Genomic DNA, 16925 nt, shown 5'->3' with positions numbered 1-16925 from the left:
AGGAGTATTAAGGTAACAGCAGACCTCTCCACAGAGACCTGGCAGGCCAGAAAGGGCTGGCAGGATATATTCAGGGTCCTAAATGAGAAGGAAATGCAACCAAGAATACTTTATTCAGCAAGGATCTCATTCAGAATGGAAGGAGAGATAAAGAGCTTCCAAGACAGGCAGGAACTGAAAGAATATGTGACCTCCAAACCAGCTCTGCAAGAACTTTAAGGGGGACTCTTAAAATTCTCCTTTAAGAAGAAGTTCAGTGGAACAATCCACAAAAACAAGGACTGAATAGATATCATGATGACCCTAAACTCATATCTGTCAATAGCAACTCTGAGCGTGAACGGGCTTAATGACCCCATCAAAAGGCGCAGGGTTTCAGACTGGATAAAAAAGCAGGACCCATCCATTTGCTGTCTACAAGAGACTCATTTTAGACAGAAGGACACCTACAGCCTGAAAATAAAAGGTTGGAGAACCATTTACATTCAAGTGGTCCTCAAAAGAAAGCAGGGGTAGCCATCCTTATATCAGATAAACTAAAATTTACCCCGAAGACTGTAGTGAGAGACAAAGAGGGACACTATCTCATACTTAAAGGATCTATCCAACAGGAGGACTTAACAATCCTCAATATATATGCCCCAAATGTGGGAGCTCCCAAATATTTAAATCAATGAATAACCAAAGTGAAGAAATACTTAGAAAATAATACACTTATACTTGGTGACTTCAATCTAGCTCTTTCTACCCTCGATAGGTCTTCTAAGCACAACATGTCCAAAGAAACAAGAGCTTTAAATGATACACTGGACCAGATGGATTTCACAGATATCTACAGAACTTTACATCCAAACTCAACTGAATACACATTCTTCTCAAGTGCACATGGAACTTTCTCCAGAATAGACCACATACTGGGTCACAAATCGGGTCTGAACCGATACTAAAAGATTGGGATCGTCCCCTGCATATTCTCAGACCATAATGCCTTGAAATTAGAACTAAATCACAAGAAGTTTGGAAGGACCTCAAACACGTGGAGGTTAAGGACCATCCTGCTAAAAGATGAAAGGGTCAACCAGGAAATTAAGGAAGAATTTAAAAGATTCATGGAAACTAATGAGAATGAAGATACAACCATTCAAAATCTTTGGGATGCAGGAAAAGCAGTCCTGAGGGGGAAATACATCGCAATACAAGCATCCATTCAAAAACTGGAAAGAACTCAAATACAAAAGCTCACCTTACACATAAAGGAGCTAGAGAAAAAATAGCGGATGGACCCTATACCCAGCAGAAGAAGAGAGTTAATTAAGATTCGAGCAGAACTCAACGAAATCGAGACCAGAAGAACTGTGGAATAGATCAACAGAACCAGGAGTTGGTTCTTTGAAAGAATTAATAAGACAGATAAACCATTAGCCAACCTTATTAAAAAGAAGAGAGAGAAGACTCAAATTAATAAAATCATGAATGAGAAGGGAGAGATCACTACCAACACCAAGGAAATACAAACGATTTTAAAAACATATTATGAACAGCTATATGCCAATAAATTAGGTAATCTAGAAAAAATGGACGCATTCCTGGAAAGCCACAAACTACCAAAACTGGAACAGGAAGAAATAGAAAACCTGAACAGGCCAATAACCAGGGAGGAAATTGAAGCAGTCATCAAAAACCTCCCAAGACACAAGAGTCCAGGGCCAGATGGCTTCCCAGGGCAATTTTATCAAACGTTTAAAGAAGAAATCATACCTATTCTACTAAAGCTGTTTGGAAAGATAGAAAGAGATGGAGTACTTCCAAATCGTTCTATGAGGCCAGCATCACCTTAATTCCAAAACCAGACAAAGACCCCACCAAAAAGGAGAATTACAGACCAATATCCCTGATGAACATGGATGCAAAAATTCTTAACAAGATACTAGCCAATCGGATCCAACAGTACATTAAGAAAACTATTCACCATGACCAAGTACGATTTATCCCCAAGACACAAGGCTGGTTCAACACTCGTAAAACAATTAGTGTGATTCATCATATCAGCAAGAGAAAAACCAAGAACCATATGATTCTCTCATTAGATGCAGAGAAAGCATTTAACAAAATACAGCATCCATTCCTAATCAAAACTGCAGAGTGTAGGGATAGAGGGAACATTCCTTGACATCTTAAAAGCCATCTACAAAAAGCCCACAGCAAATATCATTCTCAATGGGGAAGCACTGGGAGCCTTTCCCCTAATCAGGAACAAGACAGGGATGTCCACTCTCACCACTGGTATTCAACATAGTACTGGAAGTCCTCGCCTCAGCAATCAGACAACAAAAAGACATTAAAGGCATTCAAATTGGCAAAGAAGAAGTCAAACTCTCCCTCTTCACCGATGACATGACACTCTACATAGAAAACCCAAAAGCCTCCACCCCAAGATTGCTAGAACTCATACAAGCAATTTGGTAGCGTGGCAGGATACAAAATCAATTCCCAGAAATCAGTGGCATTTCTATACACTAACAATGAGACTGAAGAAAGAGAAATGAAGGAGTCAATCCCATTTACAATTGCACCCAAAAGCATAAGATACCTAGGAATAAACCTAACCAAAGAGGTAAAGGATCTATACCCTAAAAACTATAGAACACTTCTGAAAGAAACTGAGGAAGACACAAAGAGATGGAAAAATATTCCATGCTCATGGATTGGCAGAATTAATATTGTGAAAATGTCAATGTTACCCAGGGCAATCTACACGTTTAATGCAATCCCTATCAAAATACCATGGACTTTCTTCAGAGAGTTGGAACAAATTGTTTTAAGATTTGTGTGGAATCAGAAAGACCCTGAATAGCCAGGGGAATTTTAAAAAAGAAAACCATAGCTGGGGGCATCACAATGCCAGATTTCAGGTTGTACTACAAAGCTGTGGTCATCAAGACAGTGTGGTACTGACACAAAAACAGACACATAGATCAATGGAACAGAATAGAGAACCCAGAAGTGGCCCCTCAACTTTATGGTCAACTAATATTTGACAGAGGAAACACTATCCACTGGAAGAAAGACAGTCTCTTCAATAAATGGTGCTGCGAAAATTGGACATCCACATGCAGAAGAATGAAACTAGACCACTCTCTTTCACCATACACAAAGACAAACTCAAAATGGATGAAAGATCTAAATGTGAGACAAGAGTCCATCAAAATCCTAGAGGAGAACACAGGCAACACCCTTTTTGAACTCAGCCACAGTAACTTCTTGCAAGATATATCCAGAAAGGCAAAAGAAACAAAAGCAAAATGAACTATTGGGACTTCATCAAGATAAGAAGCTTTTTCACAGCAAAGGATACAGTCAACAAAACTAAAAGACAACCTACAGAATGGGAGAAGATATTTGCAAATGACGTATCAGATAAAGGGCTAGTTTCCAAGATCTATAAAGAACTTCTTAAACTCAACACCAAAGAAGCAAACAATCCAATCATGAAATGGGCAAAAGACATGAAGAGAAATCTCACAAAGGAAGACATAGACATGGCCAACATGCACATGAGAAAATGCTCTGCATCACTTGCCATCAGGGAAATACAAATCAAAACCACAATGAGATACCACCTCACACCAGTGAGAATGGGGAAAATTAACAAGGCAGGAAACCAAAAATGTTGGAGAGGATGTGGAGAAAAGGGAACCCTCTTACACTGTTGGTGGGAATATGAACTGGTGCAGCCACTCTGGAAAACTGTGTGGACGTTCCTCAAAGAGTTAAAAATAGACCTGCCCTACGACCCAGCAATTGCACTGCTGGGGATTTACCCCAAAGATACAAATGCAATGAAACGCCGGGACACCTGCACCCCGATGTTTCTAGCAGCAATGTCCACAATAGCCAAACTATGGAAGGAGCCTCAGTGTCCATCGAAAGATGAATGGATAAAGAAGATGTGGTTTATGTATACAATGGAATATTCCTCAGCCATTAGAAACGACAAATACCCCACCATTTGCTTCAACGTGGATGGAACTGGAGGGTATTATGCTGAGTGAAGTAAGTCAATCGGAGAAGGACAATCATTATATGGTCTCATTCATTTTGGGAATATAAAAAATAGTGAAAGGGAATAGAAGGGAAGGGAGAAGAAATGTGTGGGAAATATCAGAAAGGGAAACAGAACATGAAGACTCCTAATTGGGAAATAAACTAGGGGTGGTGGAAGGGGAGGAGGGCGGGGGTGGGGTGAATGGATGATGGGCACTGAGGGGGGCACTTGACGGGATGAGCACTGGGTGTTATTCTGTATGTTGGGAAATTGAACACCAATAAAAAATAAATTTATTATTAAAAAAAGAAAATGTGAGATATAATCATTTATATATTTATAATATTTACATATTTATAAAATAAATGTATATATAAAATATGTGGTAAACATATAATTGTGGCATATAAGTTTTTATATATAATAGTGATATATATAATGTAATGTTATTCAGTTATAAAAAAGAATAAAATCTTGAAATCTTGCTACTTGCTACAACATGGGTAGAACTTGAAGGCTTTAACTAAGTAAAATAATTCAGAGAATGACAAATATCATTTGATCTCACCATTTGTGGAATCTAAAAACCAAAACAAAACAAAACCCTAAAACAATATCCTAGATAAAGAGAACAGAAAAAGTTCTCTGTGTGGTATACTTGAGTCTTCACATTTTGAATTAATGCCTTTATTTTGTGATTACTGTCAATAAATAGTTTAACTGAGTTCCAAATTCTGGATACAACATAATTTTCTCTTAGAACTCTAAAGATGTATCTTCTTCAAGCATGCCTTGTTGCCAATAAAAAGCCCAATGCTAATTCCATACTCATTCCTTGGATGGTCACCTGTTTGTCTCCAGGGAAAATTCATCCCTGGGGTTCAGTAGTGTCACCAGGCACTAGTGACCTGGAGTACTTCCACTTACCACTCAGTATTCAGAAGGCTCTTTAAATGACAGCTGACAGGGATCCCTGGGTGGCTCAGCAGTTTAGCGCCTGCCTTTGGCCCAGGGCGCGATCCTGGATTCCCGGGATGGAGTCCCGCATCCGGCTCCCTGCATGGAGCCTGCTTCTCCCTCTGCCTGTGTCTCTGCCTCTCTCTCTCTCTCTTTCTCTCTCTCTGTCTCTCTCTCTCTCTCGAATAAATAAAGAAATAAATAAATCTTAAAAAAATAATAAATAAATAAATGACAGCTGGTGTGAAAAGACATGGAGGAAACTGAAATGCATATTACCAAGTGAGAGAAACCAATCTGGAAAGGATGAATACTGCACGATTCCAAAGGCATAACACTCTAAAAAAGGCAAAACTGTAGAGTCAATAAAAAGACCAGTAGTTCCAAGGGTTCAGAGGAGGTAGGGATAAGTTGATGGAGCATAGAGGCCGTTTAGGGCGGTGAAACTAGTCTGTGTGATATGACAACGGTGGATAAATTATACTTTTGTCAAAACCCATAGAATACATAGCACCAAGAGTGACCCCAGAAAGATGGATCAGTTTGGGTTCATGAATTGTACAATGAATGATGTGAGTTGTTGATAGTGGGGGCTATAGGTGTGTGAGGGCAGGGGATACATGGAAACCCTCTGTACCTTCTGCTCCATTTTGCCGTGACAGTAAAACTGCTTTGAGATATAGTCTATTGGAAAAGATAATGTCTGCTGATGTCATTCTTCACCCTTGGCTTTGTCCTTTATTACATTTTCTAAGTATTGTATGTGTTCATCAGCTTGCTACTGTAGGATGTATATGATATTACATACATACATACACACAGCATAAAGCAACATATACAGAGACACCAGGGTGGTTAGGTGTCGGACTCTTGGTTTTGGCTCAGGTCAAGATCTCAGGGTCTTGGGATAGAGGCCAACATTGGGCTTCTGGCTCACTGGGGAGTCTGCTTGAGGATTTTTTCCCTCTCTCTCTACTCCTCCTCTGCTTGCAGACACTCCTTCTGTCTAAAATAAATAAATAAATCTTTAAAAAAGATATACAATATAAAAAAGATATAAATACCTGTGAACTCAACTCCCAAAATTAAGAACTAGAAGTTTTCCTGTATAACTGAATATTCCTACATCCTTCACCCCATATCATGTCTCTATATATATATCTTTTCAGACATATAGCATCTTCCCATTTTGAGTTTATCATTTTTTGCTTCCCTCAGTTTTTACCATAGATGTGTAATTTCTCATAATATATATCATTTGGCCGGACACCTGGGTGGCTCAGTAGTTGAGCATCTGCTGTCGGCTCAGGGCATGATCCTGGAGTCCCAGGATCGAATCCCACATCGGGCTCCCTGCCTGAAGCCTGCTTCTGTCTCTGCCTATATCTCTGCTTCTGTGTGTGTGTCTCTCATGAATAAATAAATAAAATCTTTAAAAAATATATCATTTAGCTTTCCTTGGTGTCTCAGAAAAATATAATTATTTTGTGTGCCATCTTCTATAAGCTGCTTTTCATTTTTAATTGTTTCTATCACATGTGTTTCCATTTTGCCAAGAGAGCACATGTAATCTCTCTTTTCCCTGCAAATGGAAATTTGAGTTTGGGGTTCTTTAAAGTTGTTTCTTTCCCTTCTACACAGTTCTGCTATAAACATCTTACATATGTTTCTGGTACACCTGTGCAGAAATTTCTCCAGAAATAGGAGTGGACTTTCTGGATCATAATATATGGATACTTACACATTTCACAAAAGGAAGAGAATGTGTTACTTATCAAGAAGTATCAAATTTCCCATCATTCAGATATTTTCTGTATTTCTAGTGCTACTAGACAGTTGAGAAGGACCTGCCTGCCCTTACACTCAAATGTGGAGTAAACTTGTAACTTGGTGTCTGTGACCACCCATTTCTTTCTAGAGGAGATTACATGATATCAGACCACCTCTGTATCTGAAGCAGCTTCCTGAATCATGTCCTTTAAGCTCTAGAGGAGCTGCTGGCTCATCTTCCTGGATTTTCCTCTTAATGAACTTCCCCTGGACAGCCAGTGTCCTCAAACATATCCACAACATTACCTAGTACAACTCTAACATTACGCAAGGAGTACTGCTACTAAAAATTTTTTAGACTTAAGTCTGTTCTGGACTGAAGTACGTATCCCCAAGTTCCTATATTGAAGCCCTAACCCCTATTGTGACTGTATTGAAGGAAGTTTTTTAAGGAGGTAATGAAGGTTAACTGAGCTTAGATGCGTGGGACCCTGATCCAATAGGACTTGTGTCCTTAGAGGAAGAGACACCATAGGTGCACACACACAGAGAAAGTCCGTATGACGACACAGCAGAAGGTGGCCATCTGCAAGCCAAGGAGAGAAGCTTCAGGAGAAGCAAAACCTATCGGCACCTTGATCTTAGACTTCCAGCCTCCCTAAGAGTGAGAAAATTAATTTATGTTGCTAAGCCCCCCAGTCCATGATATTTTATTATGGTAACCCTATCAAATGAACCTCCTGAGAGCTGTTTCCAGAATCTGATCTGATTCCCAATAGATTTTTATTCCAATTCAACCCCTCAGTTTCTCTTCATTGGATTGGAAGTCTGCTTTTAATTAGGTTTGAAAGGACTCTTAAGAATTGAACACCAATAAAAAATAAATTTATAATAAAAAAGGACTCCTAAGAATTAAAAAATAATAATAATTAATTCCCTTTTCTTTTGTCTCTGAGGCCTTGAAAACTCTCCTCTTCTTTCTGCCAGCACCATGGCCAGCTATGGGTAGCTGTTCACCTGGATCCATGGGTCCAAGTGACTCCTGACTGGCCTCCATCCAATCTGCCACAGAGTCTCTATCATCATTCCTTCATCATCACCACACAACACTGATTGGGCTACAGTGCATGAGAAAGCCAGAGTGGCCCACTGAGACCCTGAGTGTGCTCTGAATGCTGAGGACACAAGGCTGAGTTCATGTCCCAGCCTTTTCCTGGGAGCAAAGTGAATGAAGACTTCCCTGACCATGGTTCCTCTCACTGAATTCAACTAGAGAGATATTTTGTGTTTCATGAACTGTAAAAATATTTTTGGCCTTTTGCTTCCTGACCACTTAAGAAGATCAAAAGTTGACTACCCAAAAGATATGACATGACCTTATATTTAGTGCCATTTGCAAATCTAAACACACAGTGCCATTTCCAAATCTAAGCATACAGTGAAAAGTCCCATGAAATCAGTGATAAGAAAATGACTGTTGAGAAGGAATTTAAATGACTCAAGAAGCCCACAAAAGCAAATGTTGATGCTGTGCTTCTAGTATCATCAATCAGAGACAAAGAAATTCAGGCTATCTGGTTGCAAGATGGGTGTCCAGGCTGGTGAAGTAGAAATGTTTCCTATCCTCTCTAAAGTTTGGGTGGAACTTCTTTTCCACCACCACATGTGCCTTCATTTCATAGACCAGCATGTGACTGTGACGCTCAGCACCTCCTTATTAGAGAAGATGGCGGCAATGGAAGTGTTTCATGTCGTCATTTTTCTCAGAGGCCAGTGGGAAGAAGCAGACAATAGAAATGTAGGCAAAACATTTAGAATGAAGTTACTCAAAGCAAACTCTGCTGAGCAGGGAAGCAAAGTGACTCTCAGGTAAAGACTATCCCAGAACTAATAGTAGTTGCAGTGTAGGAAATATGGTCAATGAGATTATAGTAGTGGTGTATGGTGTAATCTGGTAGCTGCATTTGGGATGAGCACAGAAGAACATATAGAGTTGCTGATTCATTATGTTGTTCATATGAAGCTAATGTAACAGTGTGTGTCAAATATACTTCAATTATATATATATATATATATATATATATATATATATATGATTATATAAAGAGTATATATATATAAAGAGTATCCCAGGAGGTATAATTAAAGAATGAAATGAGAGAAGACCTGGCATTGTGGATATGAGGAGTCAAGATGAAGCCTGTCTCCTTCCCTGCTCTCTACAGTGATCAATCCACTAATTAATGTAGTACCTAGAGGCATCCTGGCTACCCGAAAAGTGGCTGCCTGTTACTCTCTTTCCTCTAGAACCAGAATACTGACCAGGCCAGTCACAACATAACCCTTGACCTCATTCCACATATGTAAAACAAGGAACTGGAGGACTAAGCTATTTGAAGACTCCTTCTGAATCAATGTTTTTTGGTTTTGTGACTCTTGGAAGCACAGTTTCCCTGCCCACCTAAGTATAGACTTGCTGACAGCAGGTTTGACTCAGTCAAGGAATTCAGCTGCCCTTGGGGATCTGACACTTTACACTTGTCCCATGCAGAGTCACAAGGACTGATGTGAAATGTCCTCTCAAGTCTCTGAGTCCAGAGGTCTCCTTCAGACCGAACAGCCTCCTTCCTAAGGTCAACTCTAAGGGGGCAGGTAGTGATGACAACAATCCCCCTTCTGTTACAAGCAGCACTAAGACCACCTCCAATTCCATTCTTCCTTCCTCAGTTGACTCCAAAAATCCTGTGTCCTTGTGCAGACATGGTATTAGCTAGTTTCACTCTTACAAAATGGGTTCACCTGGGCCTGAACACCAGTTATCAGCACTAGTGCTTTTGTCAGTATTATTTCTGTTGCAAGAGCTTTGTCTGTTCAGGCTGCCATAACAAAATCCCACAGTTTGGGTAGCTTAAACAAAAGAAGTTGATTTTCTCACAGTTCTGGGGCTAGAAGTCATATATCAAAGTGTTTTTAGGATTGGTTTCTTCTGAGGCTTCTATCTTTGGTTTGCAGAATCTTTTGTACACATGGTCTTTCCTCTGTGTACCTGCTTGTTTGTGTCACACTTTCCTCTGCTTAAAAGGAATCATAATGGATTAGGTCCCATCCTAAAGGTCTCATTTTAACTTCATTGCCTCTTTGAAGCCCTTATCTCCAAATATAGTTACATTGTGACTTATTGAGGGTTAGATCTTTATCAAAGGAATTAAGGTGGGAGTGGGGACACAATTCAGCCCAGAATAGCTTTCAGGTAACTCCACCAGCCTAGAGCACAGAGGAGGAACAAATGGGGTTCTTGTCACCTTAAGGTTTTGCTTTCTTATGTCAACTAAATCCTTTAGCACTCATTCATCTACTTCCCAGTTTCCCTCTTGTCCTTTTGCTGCTTTCTCCTCTGGAGAGTGCGTGTATGTATGGGTACTCCCTGGCAGGAGTCTTGAAAGATAAGCCTTTCCAGAAAAGTTTTATAGTTAATATTTATATGTGTGTAAATGCTTATAATTTACCCATCCTTACCCATCTGCATAACACAGAAAGTACTTCTTTGATTAAAGAGGGGAGCCTGGGTGGCATATTCCATTTAGTGTCTGCCTTTGGCTCCAGTTGTCATCCCACAGTCCTGGGATCCAGTCCCACATCAGACTCCTCTCTCAGCGGGGAGTCTGCTTGTCCCTCTCCCTCTGCCCTCTCTCAAATAAATAAATAGAGTTTTTTAAAAAAAAAATTGGAATGGCTATTTGGAATGGCTTTATATGTATATATAGGAAATGGCAGTCAAGGATCACAACCTCTGATTGAGGCAGCAATACAGACTGCAAGGCTGTTGCAACTCAGAGATATCAGAGGCAAATGATGGTGAAGGAGGAAAACCAACCTCTCATTAATGTCAGAGAGATAAGAAATTACTACACTATCCCCACATTAAGTCATTTTCTGGCACATAATAGTCACTCAGTAACTACTAGCTGGTTAAAAACTGTATCCACAAAAATCAGAGGCCATAAATAAGGAAAATGAAGAGAATAGAAAAAATTCTTGGAAACATAAAATGTGAGAATTGGGGAGGGGTGTGGGAGAAATAGTACAAGGCTTAGAAAATGAGGCACACCTTCAAAAGGCAAAAATAAAGTTTAAAGCTCTTCATAAATGGCCAGAGGTGATCTCTGAAAATGGTTCATTATTCAGTTGACCCAGAAAACCCTACAAAATCTTTCATAGTAAGAGTTTTAAATCTTTGTTTTCACTTTAAGAACACACGTGAAACTGTCCAGGCCATCAGGTGTAGGCATGTCCATAAAGTCACCAAGTGTCTGTAGGATGTCACTTTGCAGAAACAATTTGTGCCATTCCTGTCACTACAATGGTGGAATTGGTAAGTTGCCCAGGCCAAACAGTACATCTGGACACAGGATGAGCAGCCAAAAAAAAGAGCACTGAATTTTTACTACACATATTTAAGGATGCAGAAATTAATACTGAACTTAAGGGTTTAAATGTACAACCTCTGGTAATTGAGCACATCCAGGTGAACAAAGGCCCCAAGATGGGGCATAGGACTTATAGGCTTCACAGTCACATTACCCATACATGAGCTCTCCCTGCCACATTGAGATGATCCTTACTGAAAAAGAGCAAATTGTTTTTAAACCAGAAGAGGATGTTACACAGAAGAAAAAGATATCCCAGAAGAAAATGAAGAAATGAAAGCTTACGGACAGGAGTAAATTCTGTATAAAATAAATACAAAGAAAATAAAAAATAATAACTAAAGTTTACAAATATGGTATTTTGCAGGCCTGTCAGGTCCAAGTTGTCACTTCAGAAAATTCTTTTGATAAATAATGTGGCACGATGGGGCAACTTCTCCCCACAATTCTGGTGGCACAAAGTGGGGGGGTTTCCCTTCTATGTACTGACCCACCCTTCTTCCTTCCGTGAAGATAATTGGAGGGTGGCAGTCATTAGTTCTGATTATCTATTGGGTAAAGTATCAAATCAAAGGCCTTGAGTTCTTGGGACTTAGTATCTCTCTTCTTTCTCCTTCACCCAGACCAGTGGGAGGCAGGCCTCGGTCTCAAGAGGACTCTTTCAGTTATAGAATGAAAAGCAGTGGATAGGAGGTTCTTTTTGTCACATGAACTTACCATCTACAGCCTACAGAGTATTTGATATGACCTATTTCTGCAAAACAAACTACCTCAAAACTTAGTGGCTTAAAAATAGGAACAGGTCAGAACATCTTATAATTTCATGGGTCAGGAACTCAAGCAGGGCTGCACTGCTCCATGTGGCATCAATGGAAGTCACCAGGTGGTGTTCAGATCCAGGATACTTTCACTTATGTGTCTGGCTCCTTGGCTGGCACAACCAGATGACTTAACTCAGCCAACACTGCAAACATAAGGCAATATGTGGCTTCTTCAAAACCTCCCACATGGCAGAGAAGGGTTCCTAGAAAGACTATTGAGAGATCTAAGTGGAAGCTACAAAGCTTTTATATTCCACTCTCAGAATTCCTAGAACATAGTCCAAGTCACTAAGGTGAGACCATATTCAAGGTGGTGAAGGGGAGGATATGAGAAACAGAGAGCTTGCTGCCATGTCAGTTGAACTAAAATTTGGGTAGAGCAATGTTTTTGCTTCCTCTAAGAGATACCAGTAGTGTATGGGATCTGATGCAGATAACACCTTATGCTATTTTTGAGAATTGAAAAATATAGCAACATTTTTCTATATATGTATTCTGAAGCAAAAGAGATAAAAGCAAAAATAAACTATTGGGATTACGTCAAAATAAAAAGCTTATGCACAGTGTAGGAAACTATTCAAAACTTAAAGAAAGCCTACTTAATGAGAGAAGATGCTAGCAAATGACATTTTCAATAAAGGGTTAGTATCCAAAATGCATGAAAAACTGATATAACTCAATACTCAAAAAACAAATAATCCAGTTAAGAAATGGGCAAAAGCATGAATAAGCATTTTTCCAAAGAAGACATCCAGATAGATAACAGACACATGAAAAGATGCTCAACACCATTTATCATCAGGGAAATGGAAACCAAAACCACAATAAGATATTATCTCATACCTGTCAGAATGGCTAAAACAAAATCACAAAAAAAACCAAAAGTGTTGGCAAGGATGTAGAGAAAAAGGAACCCTCTCTCACAGTTGATGGGGAAGCAAACTGGTATAGTCACTCTGCAAAACTGTATAGAGATTCCTCAAAAAGTTAAAAATAGAAATATCCTACCATCCAATATGTACTGAAAAAAATACACAAACACTAATTCAAAGGGATACATGTACTCTGTGGATAAGCAGCATTATTTACAAGAGCCAAATAATGGAGGCAGCCCAAGTGACCATCAATAGATGAATGGGTGAAGAAGATGTGATATATACATAGAATGGAATATTTTTCAGGCATTAAAAAAAGAATTAAATCCTGTCATTTGCAATGACATAGAAATAGAGAGTATAATGCTAAGGGAAACAAGTCAGTTAGTGAAAGACAAACACCATGTGATTTTACTTATATGTGGACTTTGAGAAACAAAAACAAATGAGCAAAGGGAATAAAAAAGAGAGAGACAAATCAAGAAACAAATTAAACTATAGGGAATAAACTGATGGTTCTCAGAGGGGATGATGGGGGATGGGTGAAACTGATGATGGGGATGAAAAAGTGCAGTTAACATGATGAGCAGAGCTATGTATAGAACGCTTGAATCACTATATTATATACCTGAAACTAATTTAACACTGTATGTTAACTATACTGGAATTTAAAAACTTGATAAAAATAATAAAATAAAAATAGCTTGGGAGAATAATTGACTTTGACGTCTCATGATCTTTGACTGCTCATGAGTAATCTAAGCATAATTGTTAAAAACAAGTAAATTAAATAGATGTAAATTAATTTTTTAGATCTAAAATAAATTTTTTAAAAATTAGATAAATATTTAAATCATTTCTGAAATCGTTTTGAAAAACTAAAACTTAATATTGCTGAGTTAGTTTAAGTAATGATTTAAGTTAATTTCGTTAAATTTCTAGATCATATGCAAATACATAAAATTAAAAAACATTAATAATTAGACTTTCATATCTCTAATTTGGCTTCTTTATTCCTGAGAAACTAAAGATAAATGTAAGTCTGTTGATAAACTTTTCTGGTATACTGTATAGGAAAATTGTACTATAAAAACACATGTTTATAGAAGTCATAAAGTGTATTTATAAACTTTTCATCTCAAGAACATTGGTCTAACACAGTTAACAAGTGCCCACAACTTAATTTTCACTAAAAAATAAAGTTTCTAAGGGTTAAGAAAGCTAAATAATGTGTGTTGTTAAAGCTACTAAAAGTTTAAAAAGGAGGGGATCCCTGAGTGGCTCAGTGGTTTAGTGCCTGCCTTCAGCCCAGGGTGTGATCCTGCAGTCCTAGGATCCAGTCACAGAACGGAGTCCCACATCAGGCTCCCTGCATTGTGCCTGTCTCTGCCTCTCTCTGTGTCTCTCATGAATAAATAAATAAAATCTTTTTTAAAAAACATTTAAAAAGGAAACATATCTGAAAGAAAGAAAACTGGGATATGTATTTTTGGTTAAAAAAAAAGTATACGGACTGGAGAAACACATTTTTTTGAGGCAAAAGAAAGTTGTAAAAAGGTTATGAAAAAGGAATCTCTGGAAGGGAATTTATTCAAGGTCAGGACTGACTAATTGCAATGAATGTTCTCATACAAAAGTAAACTGGTGCAAAACTAGAACTTGGTTTCCTATCTATTAAAATGCAAAGATTTGTTTGTTTTAAACATTTGATCCACCTTTGGTAATAGGATGTGAATGTTCCCTTACCATTTAAGGGATCTTCTTAGAACACAAAGATCCTGTGTTATATGTTGCATTTGCATAAGTGTATAATTGTTCTAGATCTTGTGAAATTCCTGGAAATTTGATATGTCCTAGTATAATGTTATCACTTGTAATTACTCTCCTACCTTCTGAAATTGCTGTCCTCAAAACTGAGGCTCACACTCAAAGACCTACTTCAGACTACCAGGAAAATGCCCCAGTTGACTTTTATGCAAAGGCAGCCCCCAAAAGAATCTGTAAAGACTGAGGCACATGTGGACAAAATCCATTCTGCTGCTGCAAAAATGTCCCTCATTGCCTCAGAGATTTTTGCCATTCTGATGTCAGGCTATCATGGCAACACTCTGCTTCTGACCCAGAGAAAATAAGATAAACAACGGCTGTAAGTTGAACAGTCAGGGCTTTTCGGGAAGCCCAAAACAGCTGCTTTGTTTTCCTTGGCTCACTAGCAAGCTCCTTTTTGTTGCTGTTTTTTCATTCCTTCACCCATCATATGCATTTAAAATGATTCAAACTATGGCTAGACATTGGAGGGGGGACTTCTATAAAATTGTGGAAACAGTCTACCAGCAATGTCTGACTTGTCAGGCCCATTATCCCAGAAAAATTACTTTTGCCCTAGAGGCTTCACACCTCCTCTTCTGAGACAGTTGTATACCCACAGCTCATCTTTATCCTAGTGTCACCTAGCACTGGTTATCAGTATGTTCTTTGTGTGTGTTTTCCAGTTAGCTTGAAGCTCTGCTGCAAGGCTGATGCCCTCACAGTGGCAAAGGAATTGTTAATGACTTCTTCCTTTTTCTCTACTTCTCTTAGTTTAAAAACATTTCCTTTCCTACAGCTCAATGGAACTCCTTTCTTTTCTTTCTTTTTTCTTTTTTAAGATTTTATTTATTCATTTATTCATGAAAGACACACACAGAGAGAGAAGCAGGGACACAAGCAGAGGGAGAAGCAGGCTCCACGCAGGAAGCCTGATGTAGGACTTGATCCCAGGACACTGGGATCATGCCCTGAGCCAAAGGCAGACTCTCAACCACTGAGCCACCCAGGGGTCCCATGGATCTCCTTTCCATTTGCTAGATAAGATGCTGCCTAATTCATGAATCATTTAATAAAGCTGATTAGCTGATTAAAATTTATTGATTTGAATTTTGTTTTTCAACAGATTAATATGCATCATCTCCCCAGGGAAAGGTATTTAGGCAAGAGATGGGAAGTGTCTGATCCAGAAGCTCTTAGAGAAAAGGCCTTATGCACTGAGAGCCCTGACATTCACGTGATCCTTCTGCAGTTTTTATGAATAAAGTGTGTTCTGAAGCTGCTCTCTGAAAATGTCCCAAATAGTTAACTGCTTCATCCACCACACATCCTGCCCTCAGTCTACCAAGTCCACAGCACCCAAAATGGAGCATCCAGTCTCTCCCACCCTTAGACCTACAGATCTATGATTCTATTTTTAGATCTGCACACAATCCAAAGTAGCCTCTTGCTTACCAGCTCCTGAAAGAAAAGAGACTTCTGGTGTCAGAGTTGAGCTCTGAATGTGTCCTCTGGCAGGGCAGGAAATGCAGAGCCTGGATGAAGTGCTCCCTGCAGCCCAGGGCAGAAACACTCCTCTGCACAGACTGGCCTTGCACTGGAACAGGTCCTGTGTGCTAGTGTGGTCACTCTGCAGAGATAAAAGAGCTGTCACTTGCAATGTCTAAACTGTGTGTGAGGAGCTGGCAGGACTTAAATAATCTCTGGCCTCTGTTCCACCCTCACAGGAACTTGGCCAATAGTAAAGAGGCAGTCATCACATTGCAGAGCTCTGAATATCTAGGAACAGAAAGTAAAAGGAAAGTTCTGAGGGCTCCTTTTCTGAGAAACACAGGCATTGCCAGGAAGTGAAACTGAAAGGCACCATGGACAGTGATTTTGTGTGTTTTGGCAACATGAGTGAGAGGAGGGCACAGGATCCCAGGCAGGGGGCTTCTCAGCGACCCCCAAGAGGACACTCTAACCAGGCTCCAGGCTCCGGGCTCCGGGCCCCAGGCTCCGGGCCAGGCAGAATCTGAATCTGGAATCAGAGAACACAGGCTGAGTCCTGGAAAATGACTCTCATACCAGCCCCGCCCCCAACCCTGTTAACCTTGGACAGCCCAAACTCTCTGGGGAGTGAAGTCTAATAAAAGTGTATCTAGTCCTTGTCCCTGGTTCCTGGCACAGAGCTTCAGAAACCCTGGGAATTACCTGAGTGAAAGGAGCTGACTTTGTTATGCTA

The 16925-nt window shown here is 39.5% G+C and overlaps 1 protein-coding gene across 6 annotated transcripts in view; it reads right to left on the bottom strand.

Annotated features, from left to right (window-relative positions):
• LOC112911882 (immunity-related GTPase family M protein 1-like) overlaps window positions 1-16484 on the bottom strand; it is a 28768-nt gene extending 12284 nt beyond the window's left edge. For 3 of the 6 annotated variants that reach the window (XM_072731888.1, XM_072731886.1, XM_072731889.1), the window contains exon 1: window positions 16157-16377. The gene's annotated coding sequence lies outside the window, so the exon portion shown is untranslated. Of the gene's footprint in view, window positions 1-16156 lie in introns of all 6 variants that reach the window. The other 3 variants (XM_025988576.2, XM_072731890.1, XM_072731891.1) reach the window with 3 other exon arrangements.
• Between the last annotated feature and the right edge of the window lie 441 nt (window positions 16485-16925).

This window comes from Vulpes vulpes, chromosome 12 (genome assembly GCF_048418805.1).
Source record: "Vulpes vulpes isolate BD-2025 chromosome 12, VulVul3, whole genome shotgun sequence".
Classification (NCBI taxonomy): Eukaryota; Metazoa; Chordata; class Mammalia; order Carnivora; family Canidae; genus Vulpes; species Vulpes vulpes.
This window is presented reverse-complemented; position numbering and strand designations above follow the sequence as displayed.